Raw genomic sequence first — 16,390 nt, 5'->3', positions numbered from 1 at the left:
TTTCTTAATGTGTGCTTTTGTTGTTTTTAACTTCGATTTTATTTATTTTTGTTTTTTTAATATGAACATTTCAGAAGTCATACATAGATATGTATGTCTGTATATAGATATATATATCTATGTATATGTATTTATATGTTTTTTTTTCTACTTTTAAACATTTGGGCTATAATTTTATTTTTTATTCTTTAACATATTTTACTGATGGCCCACTCTACACTATGTACAAAGTCAGAAAATAAAGATGATTTAAGATGAGTTGGAGTTGCAGTTAGGGAAAAGAAATATTAGAGATCGTTCTTGCAAGTCTGAAGAGATAATACCGTTCAAAGATTTAAGTGCTACAATGAAATTATATGCAAAATGCTAAGGCAGCAAAGAGGAGAGAGTGGCTAAAGTTACCTGCAGGACAAGTGATGTTTTATGGGGAAAGGTCATTTTATGTGGGTCTTAAAACATGAGTTCTATCTCCCCAGCTAAAGAGAGTAAAAGGATATAGCTGACAATAACACTAGTTTGTGCAAATGTGTGGAGGCCTGCAAGACCAAAACCTGTTGGGAACAAAGGGTGATTTGGTGTGTGCCTCTGGTGTGGAAAGATAGGGAGAGATACAGTTGAAAATGTAGGTGGGGATGCAGCTCAGACTGAAGGGCATTCTGTGTCACCCTTAGGTTTGGGCTTCCTTCTGTAAACTTGGGGCAGTGTGCACAGGCCTTCACGCAGGGAGTGACGTGGTCGGTGTTCTGGGAAGATAACACTGGGGACTGTGAAAGACGGGTTATTGGGACAAGAGGCTGTAGGTAAGCAAGACAATTAGGAAGTGAATAGCAGTCTGGGCTGGGCATTTTGCAGAACCATACTTACAGAACGAACAGGGAAATGGCCTGGCAGAGTTCTGGTGCCCTTATTCTCTTTTTGAGAGCTGTGTGCCTTCCAGCTGACATTTCTGCTGTGGTCTGAGGAGTCTAGTTAAATTATGTCGGATGGGAGAGATGGGAAAAAAAAGCAAAAGACCAGCAAAACAGTCATTCTTTAGTTGGAACAATCACTTGATAATTAACTGCAACAGCCTCTTGTAGAGATAGCCAAAGAAAGCAAAACTGCGTACTGAGGCAAAACCTAACATAGCTTTTGTCCACAGAAGTTTCACCTTCTTCTCAAACTACCCTCCATGGCTCCCCTGACATCTGTCTCCCATCCTTGTCAGTAACTACGTGCAATCAGCAAATATTAAAATCAGAGGAGGAAAAAAAAACAACTAATAATAAAAAACTCCAAGTTTCTGCTTAGTTTATGAATAACATAGGCCCATGAGCCCTTCACCTTGCAATTAAGTTTGTTTTTTCACATCTGTAAGAAATGTGGGTTTTTAGGCCTTGTATTTTATGTAAGCCAGTTCTCAATCCACAACATGGCTGGTATTTAATATTTGTTTCTTATATTACCAAAAGATTGGGGGCAGTGAATTATAAACATATTTTTTAACCTTCCCACTAAAGTAAGGATTTTCGATTCTTTTCCACAATTACCTAAAAACTCTGCTGCAGAGGTGAGTGAATTAAACGAGGGAAACGGAAGGTCCAGAAGCAGAGTTGGTTGGTAGAAAGAGCCTGGGGACTGGCCAGTAGTAGACCCTCCCCATCCTGTTTTCCTCATCTGTGACATTGAGAAAATGACCCATCTTGCAGAGTTATTGTCTCTCCTACAAGACTGGAACTTCTCTGAAGGTCAGAACTCAATAATTACAACTCAGTACTAAGTACAGAATGTCTCAATAATTACAGCTCAGTACTAAGCACATTTCTCAGCAACCAGTGAAGTATTGAAATAATATTTGTTGACTAAATAATTTAGAAATACCAATCAGTGCAAACTATCCCGCATTTGATAGGTGCTCGGTATAGTGTGTCTATAACTAGAACCCAGGAAATAGCAAAGGGAAACATGGCATCAGAGAAATGTCTGCTGCTTCTAACTTGAATTTTAAGAAAGGAGTTTATAATCTCTATTCTAATTCATTGTGCTTAAAGAGATGAAGTATACATACTTTAGGTTGCTTTGTTTCAGTAAAAACAATTAATGCAAACCTACTATTTTGGATTTTAAATTTTATCTGTTATTCTTTCCTGATTGAACATAATATAAAATTAATAAGGTATTGAAAAATCCAATCATGAAACATGAGCTAATTATAAACATGTTCAATTACCTGGACAGCTTCTACCTCAAATTGATGCTAATATTCTTCATTTGTTGTTTTAAATACCATTAAACCTACTTATTGAAAGTTGGTGGAAACGTTACAACAGGAGCAAAAGTCCCCTCATCTATCCAAGGTGGAAAATGCCTATCTTTTCCACTGGCAATTTCACCTCTGTGTCATAAGTAGCATTGCCTCTTCCTCTATACAGTTAATCAAGGCTCTCTGTAAGTTAAACCTCTGTAATAAAAGGACTCATGAAGGTCACAAGTCCCCTAAAATAATATATTACTTTCCAGCTAAAGAAAATGATCATTTCTAGGAAAGAGCTGTTTTTATATTGCCAGTTGGAAGCATTTCCAGCATATGTTTTGAGAGACGTAATGTATCATTGTTTCCTCAATTTTCAACTATATGGGTTAAATTTTATTCTTTGATACGTAGTAAAAAGGCTTCAAGCAATGATGACTGTTTCCTTCAAATGAACAAAACTCCAAATGATATGATTTAACACTGTTGGGAAAATATCTGTGTTAGGCTTGCTCGCTTGTACTTTGCCTGACTGGGGTGAGCACGGAGCAGTGCCATGTGTGTATAGTCTATGTAAGATTACAGGTGCTTGCCCTCAGGGCAGAGTGCAGACTGCCTGGCCACCACTGTGAGGGGCCATTTTAGCTGTTCGTTTGCCTGCTGCCATGCCTGAGAAGCAATTTTTCCCCACCCATTTGCTCATCCGCTCTTGCGAGGTTCTATTAAACGGGGTACTGGCCCAATGCTGGCCCAATGCAATTCCTCTTCTGTCTGCCCAAATCCAATGTGAACCTGCCTGGCCTTGGCCACCAACATTACAAATGCCAAGCGGCATCCCTCAGATTGAGTTGAATCCTTATTTTTTCTAACAATCCTTATATAAAAATCCTTATATAAATATAAGAAACTCTGAAAAGATTGTATTTATGAAGACCACCATGAAATATACTTAATAAATGTTTACTATGAGCAAGGGACTATGGTAGTGATTTTGAAGTCTACACAAAGTCAGATACATACTCTGGTTTGGGGAAAACAGTTGGGTTAGGCTTGCTCACCGGTTTACCAATTGTAAGCACTTTGCACAATTAGTGTATGAGCACGTGGCAGAGAGCCATGTGTGTCTCTATGGAAAGGTGTGGGTGCTTTTCTTGGAGGTGATTCTCCCAGATTGCTCTTCTGCTACTGCAAGGTGTGGTTCCCTAATTCACTCAGCCACCACCGTGAGGAACTGTTTTCCTGATCCCTTTTCCTCTACAGCAGGGGTCCCCAAACTCTTTACACAGGGGGCCAGTTCACTGTCCCTCAGACCATTGGAGGGCCGGACTAAAAAAAAAACTATGAACAAATCACTATGCACACTGTACATATCTTATTTTAAAATAAAAAAACAAAATGGGAACGAATACAATATTTAAAATAAAGAACAAGTAAATTTAAATCAACAAACTGACCAGTATTTCAATGGGAACTATGCTCCTCTCACTGACCACCAATGAAAGAGGTGCCCCTTCCGGAAGTGCGGCGGGGGCCGGATAAAAAGCCTCAGGGGGTCGTATGTGGCCTGCGGGCCGTAGTTTGGGGACCCCTACTCTACAGCAAAAAGCAGGTTTTCCTTTGTTTATTCTCTTGCCTGTCTTTGCAAGCCTCCAACAAACTGGTATGGCCCAAGGCTTTCCAGCTCCACAGTTCCGCCACCATTTTCCCAAATTCAATACAAACTTGCCTGGCCTCAACCACCAGCATTATATTTGGTGTAGTGGACAGGAGTCATATCAGATCAGTATGGAGCTGCTGACACCCTTGAAGGGTGGGGTTGAGGAGTGGTCCTTGTTCTCTAGCGTATGGTTCCCTGTGGCTGTCCTTTTGGGGGCCATGGTTTGGGTGTTTTTTACAGTCGTGTGAAAAGAAACTGAGAGCTCTAAATGAGGTCAGAAAGCTCCAAGATGAGCTGCAGACTGAGTACCAACAATGGCATGAGCTGGAACAGTCACTGGAGAAAGAGTTGTAGATTTGAGAACAGCAGGTCAGGCTACAGGCTGAGACCCAGAACTGGAATGAACACTGGAGAAGGAGGCCGACCACTCTTGAGAACTGCAGTGTGAGAGGCAGGCTGAGCACCAATAGTGCCTGGAACTGGAATGGTTGTTGGAGAAGAAATTATGGATTCGCAAGCTGCAATTTGCCCTAGAAGCTTAATGTTGGCAGCAACAGTCATTAGAGAAGCAACTGTGAGTTCAAGAGCTAGAGTCTCAGCTTTAGGCCAAGAGCCAGCAGCCATACAAGCCAAAATGGGTGCCAAAGAAGGAGCAGCATCTGTGATGGTGGAATGGCTCTGAGTTGGCAGGAGCAGGCATTTCCAACTCCTCTTCTGAGGAGGAGGTTCAGGCTGACACTGCCATCTGCAGACTCAGAATCCAGCCAGTGGTCGCCCAAAAAGTAAAAACCCAGCAGCTTAAACCAGAACAGAGGTTTCAGCCACTGAGATGAATGGTCCCAGCAGCTACCAGTAATCTCTGGTTTGATTTAAGCTGCTGCCAAAGCTCTAAAAGAACTTTATTAGGCTTGCCATCTAATTTCTCCCTATCTGCCCAGCTGCAATCAAATCTACCCACATCTGTGTTTGTGTAACTTTTACAGGCCCATTTCTCTTGTTAGTCAGGGGAGGGGGCAGCATGGGAAGCAACCCTTACAGCTTTATGATTCCATGCTGCCTCCAGGTCCCCCAAATCTGCTACCATTTGTATTACCACATTGATGGGCTGCCCCATGTGGAGGCTCAAGATAGTCACTAGTGACCCAAAAAGGGATGCAGGTGTGCTACAGAGAATAAGGTCCCTCATCTCTGCCATGAACACTTTCTCATCCAGTCGACAGGACCTTGGATTAAAAGCAGCATTCTTCATACCTAGTTCCCGAAGGGCCTGGGCAGCTCACTGTAGGACTGCCACCAACTCTCTTCCCCTGGCAAGTCTCCAGCATTCTGCCAGACTGTATGAATGGCTGCCATCACTCATCCTAATAGGGTATGGTTTTGTGGGTTCTCCTGGCAGTTCTGAAGATGCTGCTTCAAGGAGGAATGTGTGGTAATGGCAGCCAATTTCTCCATCTCTGTTCTTAAGAGCATGATGTCATCCACCCCTGTCTCACAACTGCAGTAACCAGGCTGCCAGGGGCTCTGTGGATTTCTGTCTGAATTGCACCCCCAACTCCATCAGCTCTGCCTGGGTGTAGGGCTGGCCCACAGAGTGCTCCACTACCTGTGAAGGGGGTTGTGCTCCACTACCTGTGAGGGACTCTTGACTACTGGGTTTTTACCTTCTGGGCAATCACCAGCTGGGCTCTGAGTCTGCAGTTGGCAGTTTCAGCCTGAACCTCCTCCTCTGAAAAGGAAGGGTTGGAAATGCCTCTTCCCGCCAACTCTGAGCCACTCTGCCAGCACAAATGCTGCTCCTTCTTTGGCACCACTTTGGCTCCTGTGGCTGCCGGCTCTCTGCCTAAAGCTGAGACTTGAGCTCTTGAACCTGCAGTTGTTTCTCTAACAACTGTTGCTGCCAATGTTCAGCTTCCAGGGTAAATTGCAACTCGTGAACTCATAATTTTTCTCCAGAGACCATTCCAGTTCTATGCGCTGTTGATGCTCAGCCTGCACCTCACACCGCAGCTCTCAAAAGCAGTTGGCCTCCTTCTCCAGCACTCATTCAAGTTCATACCATCTCTGGTTCTAAGCCTACAGTCTGACCTACAGTTCTTGAATCTGCAACTCTTTCTCTAGTGACTTTTCCAGCTCATGCCACTGTGGGAACTCAGTCTGTAGCTCATCCTGGAGCTTTTGACCTCAGGCAGCCTCTTGCACAGAGCCCTCGATTTCTTCTCATTGGCTCTAAGAAACACCCAGCTCACAGCCACGAAGACCATATGCTGGAGAACAATGGCCACTCCTCTAGCCCATCATTCAAAGGTATTGTCAGATCCATACCAATCTGATCTGAACCCTGCTTGATGAGCCAAATGTAATGCTGATGGTTGAGTCCAGGCAGGTTAGCATTGAATTCGGGCAGATGGTAGAGAAACTGCGGATTCAGAAAGCATAGGGCCATACCCCTTTATTGGAGACTCGCAAAGACAGGCCAGTGAATTAAAAAAAAAAAGGCTAATAAATAAAGGAAAACCTGCTTTTTGTAGTGAAGGGCAAGTGAGCAGGAAAACTGCACCTTGCAGTGGCGGGAGAGTGATCTGGGAGAATTGCCCCAGAGGGCAAACATCCATAGCCTTACATAAACTATACACACGTGGTGCTGCCACGTGCTCACACACTAACCAGGCCAGGTGCTTGCAGCAGGTAAAACAGCGAGCAAGCCTAATACAGCTGTTTCCCCCACAGGTGGTTTTCTCGATCCCTTGCCCTCCACTGCGAAAAGTAGGTTTTCCTTTATTTCTTCGCTTGCCTGTCTCTGTGAGCCTCCAATAAACAGGTATGGCTCAACACTTTCTGGCTCCACAGTTCTTCTACCATCTGCCCAAATTCAATGCGAACCTGTCTGGCCTCAACCACCAACATATGTCTGGCGTCAAGGATTTATAGTTTAGTGAGACAGTGAGACATATATATCAATAAATATAATCGAAAGCAAAAAAAAAAAAAAAAAGTAGTGTTCAGTCAGTAACATAAGAGGGGCCCAGAGAATTGTTATGGGAGTTCAAAGGGTAGAAATCTCTGGATGGCATGTGAGGATGGAATGGGGTAAAAGTTGTAAGCTCTATGATTGGAAGCTAGCTAGCATTGTATTTTGCAAACAGTACAAATTATAGATGCTTCTCAAGTTATGATTGCATTATGTCAGAATAAACCTATTGAAGGTTGAAAATGGTTTTAATACAACAATGTGGAGTTTCGGTTGTTTACCCTCATGATTCCATGGTTGACCTGGAGCTGCAGCTGGCTGCCACTGCCCAGCCTCACAGAACAGTATTGCATATTGCTAGTTTTGATCAAAATTCAAAACTTGAAGTACTGTTTCTACTGAATGAATATTGCTTTTACACCATCGTGAAGTTGAAAAATTGTAAGTCGAATCATCATTAAGTTAGGAACTACCTGTACCTAATTTATAATTCTGCTAGGTCCTGCAGAGAAGACACAGATGTATGCTATAGGAACACTTGTCTTTAAGGAGTTTGTAATTAAAAAAAAAAAAAAACCCAAGATCAGTACCTTCAGTCCTCGAACACTGTTTATTGAAAGTCCATCATGTACCTGGCACTCACTGTGTTAGGCCCTGGACTGTAGCAGTGAAAAAGATCTGCCTTCAAGAATGTGCACAGTTTAGTGGAGATGCCTGGCACCTGCGATGCTGGGTGAGAAGTGATGATGGGTAGTGTGATGCCAGTGGCCCAGGCCAGGCAGGTCAGATGGGATTCGGGCTGATGGTAGAGAAACTGTAGAGCTGGAAAGCGCTGGGCCATTCCTGTTTAATAGTGTCTCACAACTGCCAATGAGCAAACAGGCAGGGGAAAACTGATTCTCAGGCAAATGAACAGCAAAATGACCCCTCACAGTGGTGGGCAGGCAATCCATAATCCACCACCCACCTTGAGGTTAAGGACCTGTAGCCTTACACAGACAGTACACAAATGGTGCTGCCACTTGCTCATGCACTAATCAGGTAAAGGACAAGCTAGCAAGACTAATGCAGCTGTTTTTCCAATAGGTAGATGCAAGGTTTGATTGTTCCTGGGGGCAGGGAAATGTTGCCAGAGCACTGAGACCTGTGGGATGAAGAGACTGGGCAGGGGAATGTGAAGAGCATGTGTTCAAGAATAGGGAATTCTAGCTCAGGAGGGTATGAATTCACCAAGTTTGGGGCTAGCTTTGGGGGCAAGCACAGAATTTATATAGCGCTACATCCTGAGCACTGTTCTAAGCACTTTACTTACAGTAACTTATTAGCCTCACAATAGCCCTATAGATGTAGGTAATAATATTATCACCATTTTGAAGGTGAATTTGCCTAGAACCATATTATCAGTAAATGGGAAATCCATCCAGGATGCAAACAGACGCAGTCTGGCTCTAGAATCCATGCTCTGTAATGACAGGTGATGTGGAAAAGGTGGTATGAACCAGGCAAAGGGCCCTGTGAGCCAGGCTTTTCTCATTAGCCAATGGAAAGCCATTTAAAAATAACTTAAAACATGAGAGAGGCAAGGAAAGATGAAACTATAGCTCACAAAGTCTTAATGCGAGGTTGGAAACCGGTAGCCAAGAGAAATTTGGCTTATACTATGTTCAAAAAACTTTTTTTTTGTTAGTTGTCAGTATTTAAATATGGAAAATTTTCTTAGAAAAACTTGCTTTCTATATTATCTCTTGAAAATTTGCTATATGTGGCAACAACGGGTCCACATTCTGCACGGCAGCAATTGCTGAGAGAGCCTTTTACAGAAAAGGCGCTTTTTTTTTTTCCTTTTTTTTTTTTTTTGCCGCAGACCTCACCCCTCCGAATCGTAAACTCAGTGCTATTGTCTGATTTAGGCTTCTCTTCTTAATTCTCTTAGGGATGTGATGTCTACCCTTCATCCCCACCAGCTAATACCTCTCAGTATGGGGCTCAGAATCTTTCTGTGTAAAACAATGAGGCGTTTGCATTATCAGAATTTCTCAAATTGTTCTGATGATAATAAAAGACCTGGAGGTGTTTATTTAAAATAGGGCTTGAGGATCTCTTCCCAGGAGGTTCAGATTAAATGGGGCTGGGATAAACTGAGAATTTGTTTTTTTTACCAAGAACTTCAGGTGATTTTTATTGTCAGGGAACTTTGAGGAATGTTGCACGCTCCCTTGGAGTTCTCCCAGCTGAAATTCAGTAGGAACCACTCTTTATAAATCCCAGGGAAGTGGAGGAGGGGGGCTTTCTTTTACTTGATCAGCTTCTTCTCCCTGCTGTCAGCCCACCAGGAGATAAGGAATTCACATTTCTCTGCAAAGGTTGAAGAGATTTCCAGGGAAAAGTTTTAACTAGAACAATTTGCTACCCTGGGATACAGAATTCACTAGTTTACTAAGGTGATTACAGCACAAGAACCACCAAGAGTGGGACAATCCACAAACAAACGGAATGGCTCTTAGCACTGCCGTGAACTGATGAGTAAACTGACCTGTTATGCACCAGACACAGCTTTAACACTTTGGGCAAGACAAAGAAGCAGCTGATCAGCATGATAAAAACCTGTTTTTGTACAGCTCACTGCTCAATGTCAGGCGCAAGGTAGGGGCTCGGGAAGTGAGAGATCTCTTTTTTTTCTTATATCCATTAGTACTTTCTGGCTTACACCTTGTCACATTGATTAATTCAGTTCCTGCTAAAGCAACTGAGGCTCAGTGAAGTCAAGAGACACCTCCGAAGTCACATGGCAAGGAAGGGGAAAAGTCAGAATTGCACTGTGAGCTCAGTCGTCTGTAAACCTAGTTGTCTCTCCAAGAGGCCAACCAGACAGCAGAGGTTAGCCTCAGGGAGGGTGGAACTAATTGGATCTAATCTTTTACTTATCCAGTAGGTTGGACAGAGCCTCAGGAAAACTAAAGGAGACAAAAACCAGGAATGAATTCGAAGAATTGTTCCCTTTCATCTCAGAAAGTTCCTGGCAAAAGTAATTTTGTGTCCCTGGGTGCTCTTATGCTAGCATATTTTTGCAATGAAATGCCTGAGAAAAAACTTATGCAGAGAAGCTGCAAACTTTCCTAGTATCATTACTTAACACTTGATTATATCCCCATATTTTTAATCATATTACCATCATCAAAATAACTGCTTAACAAGAAAGAAATGGCTCATTGGAGAAGAGCCATTTTGCTTCTGAAATGAATTGATTTCATTTTGCTTCTTTGTGTAACTGTTGAGGACAGAGCTAGCAAAAGAGCAAGAGTATAGCAGTTAAGACAAGTATAGCAGTTAAGCAGTTAAGAGCTTTTACAGCCAGAAAACCTGGGCTTGGATGTTGGATCCTAACTAGAAGTTAAGAAAGTTAGTGTAACTTCTCTAAGCCGCCGTTATTTTCCCTATAAAATAGGAAAATAAGCAAAGGTTCCTGTCATAGGTTTGTTGTGCATAGAAAGCACTTAGCTCATTTCCTGGAAGTACGCAATATATGTACCTGTAAAGCCAGCAGGCAGGGCCAGGGCCACCATCAGAGCAGCCCGGCCCATGCAGGTTCGCATTGGATTCGGACAGTCGGTAAAGAAACCATGGAGCCAAAAACTGGTGGGCCATAGTCTTTAATCTAGCTTGCACCCGGCGGGCAAGTAAAAATACACACTGGGCTCCAAAACCCAGTCACATTCAGTGCTCACAAAGCCACTGAATTATCCGAGTTTCCTAGAATCAAAGGTTTCTAGCTCACCAGCCTTATTCTCCTCAGTTCCCCATCTCCTTCCTTATCCCAGATACAAACTCTACACAAACTGGCATCTCACTCAGCACTCCGCCATCTTGGCTGCTTCTCCTGGCCTCCTCCACGTGGCCTTTCTCTGCTCTCCTCTGCTCTCTCTTCTAATGATAGTCTCAGGAACCAAGAGACCAAACTCCCGCTCCGATCCCATTTTATAGTGTAGAAATCCAATCCCTTAATCCAATATACATAATAGGGAAGTCTCTAATACAAAGTCACTTCTCTGAGGCATGATAGGATTGTACCACCTCACACAAAAAAGGGTGGGACAGGCTTAATCCCAAAACCAAGCCTCAGGCTACAACAATTCTCAACACACATTAATATCACCTGGGCGACGGCCTCTTTAACAAAGTGAGCATAATACATTTTATCTGCCCAACAGTACCTTAATAATTATTATACATCTCCGATGAGGGAGTAGTTTTCTATGTATGCATGTTATGTATATATTCCACATAATTATGCTGTGTTGTAAATTAGAGGGCGATATAAGTAAAACAAACAAAAGAAATAAAACCAAAAAAACACCAGTGAACTACATAGCCCAATAGAACTGAATATGGAAAGACACCATCCAATTAAGTTTGTTAGTTTCCACTAACCTAGTTTCTCCACGTTGTTTCTGTTAATTTGGGTCTTTATCACTTACTTGGATTGTCAGAATAGTTTCTCTTCAAAATCAAAGGTTGAGCGTGTACTGTGTGGCAAGTACTGTGCTAAAACTTGCTATATAAAGATGAGTACGGTACAGTTTCTACCTGCAGTCTAGAACAGGAAACTAACAAACAGAATATTCAAGTCAGTGTGCTGTGGTGCGTCGTGGCTAGTTTGGGCATGTGCAGTGTGTGTATGCATAAGGCGGTGGTGGTAAGAAAGCCTTCCAGGAAAGGGAGATGCTTGAGCCCAATTTTGAAGCATGGTCCTGGTGGAACAGTGTGATGAATAAGGGATTTTCTTTGTCTGTGGTGTTTACTAGGAGATTCAATGTTAAAGAAGGGAGTGGGGAGAGGTAGGCTGAAAGACAGAAAGCAGATCATAGGAACCTTGTTTGCCCTCGTAAGGATAATGAACTTACTTGTCCTGCAAGCAACGTGAGAACTATGAAAATTTTACGTAGAGAACAAAAATGGTCAAACTGGAGTATTTTATGGCTTATTCTTTGCAGATGGATCCAATTGCCCAGCCACAGTGTGCTAAGTGGAATTTCAGGGACATGTATGTATAGGGATAGCTGTTCAGTGTTCTTGTCTGTCCTGCTCACTTCCCTCTTCCTTCTGCAAACCTTCTTTCTTGTTAGCAACCCTCACCCCAGCCTCAAGGACAAATTTATAATATAGGTCTGGCAAACCCTTCTTGCCATAATTGGTTGGGGATTGATCTGTGACTTCCGCTGGGCCAATCAGATCTTCAGTCTTTTCTGCCGAAGTAGAGACTCCCCGTGTGGTGTTGCCAAGCTGTTGGGTGTCAGTAATTGCTGGCAGCTGGCTTGCCTGCACAGAGAGTAAGTCTAAGTCTATTCCAGAGCAAAGGGGACGGGTGAAACCGGGAAGCAGAGCTTCTGCACCCAGCTGTACCTGAAGCGAGGCCTGTGGGTCTTCAGTCATGTGCTTAAGCTAGTTTCGTTGTTGTTCCCACAGGAATTGATTCATTAAAATCTACTCAGTGTGCCTGTGTGTATTGTGACTCCGAGAGGACTTAACACATTTGTCATATAATCGGTCTGAATTTACTTTCATCACTTGGTATTGTACATGGTCATCTGTCAAAACAGATTTCTTTTTAACAGACCTTAGTTTTAAAGAGTTATAGATAAGTAAGTTCTGTACAAACTGGTAGATACTAAGTTCATTCCTTTGTTTTAATTTATAAGCCTCAACTTTACTGCAGAATAAAGAACGTAGGCCAAAGAATGCATAATTGGTCACCCATATAGAACAGTATTGTTGATATAATTTGGAGCCTTTTGAATAGACGGGGTCAGGCCTGATGCAACTGTAAAAAAATTACTTAATGAATAGACTATATGAAAATTGTATAAAATGTTATTAACTTTAATCAATAATTGCTTAAATTGCACTATGTTACTAATTGCTATTTAAACTCAAAAACCTGATTTTGAATGCTCGCGAAGGTGGCATGGGTACACAACCATACCACCTTGTACTTGGGGGTGGTGTTTCAATACATATTTCAACAGAAACTTTGGATTTAGGGGTCACAAACATTTAAAATAATGTCTTTAATCATCATTTTAAGTATATGGTAGAGGAAAGTGTGCTTTCATTAAATATGCATTATACCAGTGATGCTGGCAAGGTTGAAAGTTACTCCTAATGTTGAGAGCTGTAAACATCAGTTTGTACATGACAAGACAGAGAAATAAGTGATCCCTTTGAAACAAAGTCTTAATATTAAAATAAAATGTGCACAGTGGTTTGTATCAACAGTATGCATTCTGTGGCAATAACATGTACAAATTGAGCACAATCGGTCTCTCTTTATATCCTGAAGAAAAGAGCAATTACATCATTTATGGGTTGTACTGAATTAAAACAAAAAGTTCAATTGTATACTTACCCCTTAGACAGGGTGCACATTCTTAACACCATCATTAATGTTGTTTGCAAAAGGTAGAATTAAAAAACAAAACTTTTTTTTAGGAGTGAAGTTTTTCATTTGCTGTTATAAACAGCAAATGCCATTCATTAACTCAAAAATGGAAGGAAGGGCCCCACAAACACACTATTTGAGCAAGTTGACCAATACACATTACAGTTTTAAAAATGAAGTTTACATACTATATGAAACAAGTCCCAACTAGGCAGTGTCAAAATGCCATCAATTTCTTTGCTTGCTTTGTGATTGTACCCCTTGGAGGTGTTATAGGTCTCTTCTTCTCTGCAGATTTTAAAACCTGAAAAGAGCACATTAGTGTTTTGTCCTCTCTATCATGGCACCTGCATTGCCAAACTCTCCACAACAATTGAGCGCAGAAGACAGAGTGAATAACTGCCTCTTTGCAAAAAAAATCATATGCCTCTTCAACTGCCTGGATAGGTTCTACATATAAAATCCAAATCATGCTTATGGAGAAATTTTGCAACCACTTCTGCAGCAAATGTGAAAGACACTCCTCTGTCTTTTTCACCCCAGCCTAAGACATCTTTCTTGGAGTCAAACCACAAAATATCACACAAAAAAGACCTTAATCTGGTACATCAGTTGGCCACATAATTCCCCAAATCTGTTCCATAAATAGAAGATCTGGTAATAAAGTAATAAACCTCTGGGCAGCATCAGTAGAATTTATGAATCTTATGATGAATGTAAAAGATACAACATTAAACTATAGAAAACATTCACTGACTGCTCGTTTGCCAATAGTAGCCATCGTGGATGAGGAAATCCTTTGCTGTCATGGAGGTTTATCACCAGATCTGTGCTCCCAATAATAGTGCTACCATGATAGTTCTACCCATAACATTCTATGGAGAGGAGGTGAGTTTAATCTTAGACATTATATTTCAGGTGCTTTGGTGACCATCTGTTAAAACGTCTAGTAGGATAGGTAAGTCTGATGCTTGGACAAAATACATGCTGAATGTTTTGATTTGATTTTGTTTTGTTCTGAGCATATAACAACTATGAGAATGGGTGAGATCTTTAAGAATGGGTAGAGTGAGAAGAGCAGCAGTGGGCTAAGGATAGAAACTTGAGACTGAGGTTGTGATTGTAGGAGGCAGACGCGAGAGGAAGAGACAGAGGAGGAGAAAAATGAGAGTGATGTCACAAAAGGTGGTAGTACAGAATGGTGAGTCTACAGAAGAGAATGACTCACATGTCAGAGGGGACCCAGAGGGAGAGACTGAAAGGTTCTATTGAATTTGGAAATTAGGTGTTTACTGGCTCTTTTTTTTTTTTTTTTTTTTTTTTTACAGAGGCAGAGATAGACAGGGATAGACAGACAGGAACGAAGAGAGATGAGAAGCATCAATCATTAGTTTTTCATTGTGACTTCTTAGTTGTTCATTGATTGCTTTCTCATATGTGCCTTGACCACGGGCCTTCAGCAGACTGAGTAACCCCTTGCTGTAGCCAGCGACCTTGGGTCCAAGCTGGTGAGCTTTTTTTGCTCAAGCCAGATGAGCCTGTGCTCAAGCTGGCGACCTCGGGGTCTCGAACCTGGGTCCTTCCGCATCCCAGTCCGACGCTCTATCCACTGCACCACTACCTGGTCAGGCTTTACTAGCTCTTTTATTGGGAAAAATCAGTTTCATTACATAGGTGGAAGGAAAAGCCAGATTGCACTCAACTGAGAAGATGGGAGGTGAGGAAGAGAAGACAGGGAAGGCGAACCACTCTTTTTAACATTTTGGTAAGAAAAAGAGAAGAGGATTAGGGATTGAGGAAATAGCTGGCAGACTTGTCTCTGAACCATAGTTGCTTCTCAACTGTACATCTGATGGAAGATATTTAGATGGGTGGGATAAAGACATTTGGATGTGGGAAGGTAGGAACTTTTAAGAATTCAGGCTAAAAAAATGGCCCCAACATTGTTTTGATGGAGAAGGCAGGATTATTTGCATGGTGGAATCAGTGGTGAGATTCAAACGGTTCTCAACAGTTCAATATCTAATTTTTTGAGTTCAGCAAATCAGTTGTTAAAATGGCACTTTGTAATCAGGGTTCTCTCTAAGGTGGGCGCCTGGACAGCCGCCCAATGTGGAAATCACAGATTTCCATTCCTTACTCTTTTTATTTTATTTTTTCGACTTTCATCTGTGCAACAGCGTATTCTAAGCACCTGTAATAATGTTTATTTTGTCCATAGGTGAAAAAAATTGCAGGTGAGGATACCAATCAAGAAGCAATATGGTGGCCCTGGCCAGTTGGCTCAGTGGTAGAGTGTCGGCCTGGCGTGCGGGAGTTCTGGGTTCAATTCCTGGCCAGGGCACACAGGAGAAGTGCCCATCTGCTTCTCCACACCCCCCCCTTCCTCTCTGTCTCTCTCTTCCCTTCCCGCAGCCAAGGCTCCATTGGAGCAAAGTTGGCCCGGGCGCTGAGGATGGCTCTATGGCCTCTGCCTCAGGCGCTAGAATGGTTCTGGTTGCAACAAAGCGGTGCCCCAGATGGGCAGAGCATCGCCCCCTGGTGGGCATGCTGGGTGGATCTCAGTAGGGGGCATGCGAGAGTCTGTCTGACTGCGTCCTCGTTTCTAACTTCAGAAAAATACAAAAAAATAAAATAAAAAATAAAAACAATGTGATATGAAGAAGCAATATGGAAATATCTTAAATAATAGTTTTATTATTTTTGTCAGGTATTATTTAATATTTTTATTACTATTTTAAAACTCATAATCTAGTTTTGTGAACCCTTTATTGTTCTTATTTAAGTATTAAATGCATGAAATAATAAACTACCTTTCATTTTTTAATACCTAAAACAATCATTATGGCAGAGAACCGGTTGTTAAATTCTTTGAATCCCACCACTGGGTGGAATGGAGATGAGCAGGGGGTTTGAGGAGGGTGATAAAGGTTTGGAACGGAGGAGTTGAACAAGGACTAATAAAAGGACTGTGAAATACCATTGGGCCTCAATAAAGATTAGAAATACTACTGCCAGTATGTCTCCGCTAATTTATTCTCCTTATTCAATCTAATTATCTTTATGAAAACAAAGGTTATCATGTCAAGACCTTGCTTT

Source organism: Saccopteryx bilineata, chromosome 3 (assembly GCF_036850765.1).
Source record: "Saccopteryx bilineata isolate mSacBil1 chromosome 3, mSacBil1_pri_phased_curated, whole genome shotgun sequence".
In the NCBI taxonomy this organism is placed as follows: domain Eukaryota; kingdom Metazoa; phylum Chordata; class Mammalia; order Chiroptera; family Emballonuridae; genus Saccopteryx; species Saccopteryx bilineata.
This window is presented reverse-complemented; position numbering follows the sequence as displayed.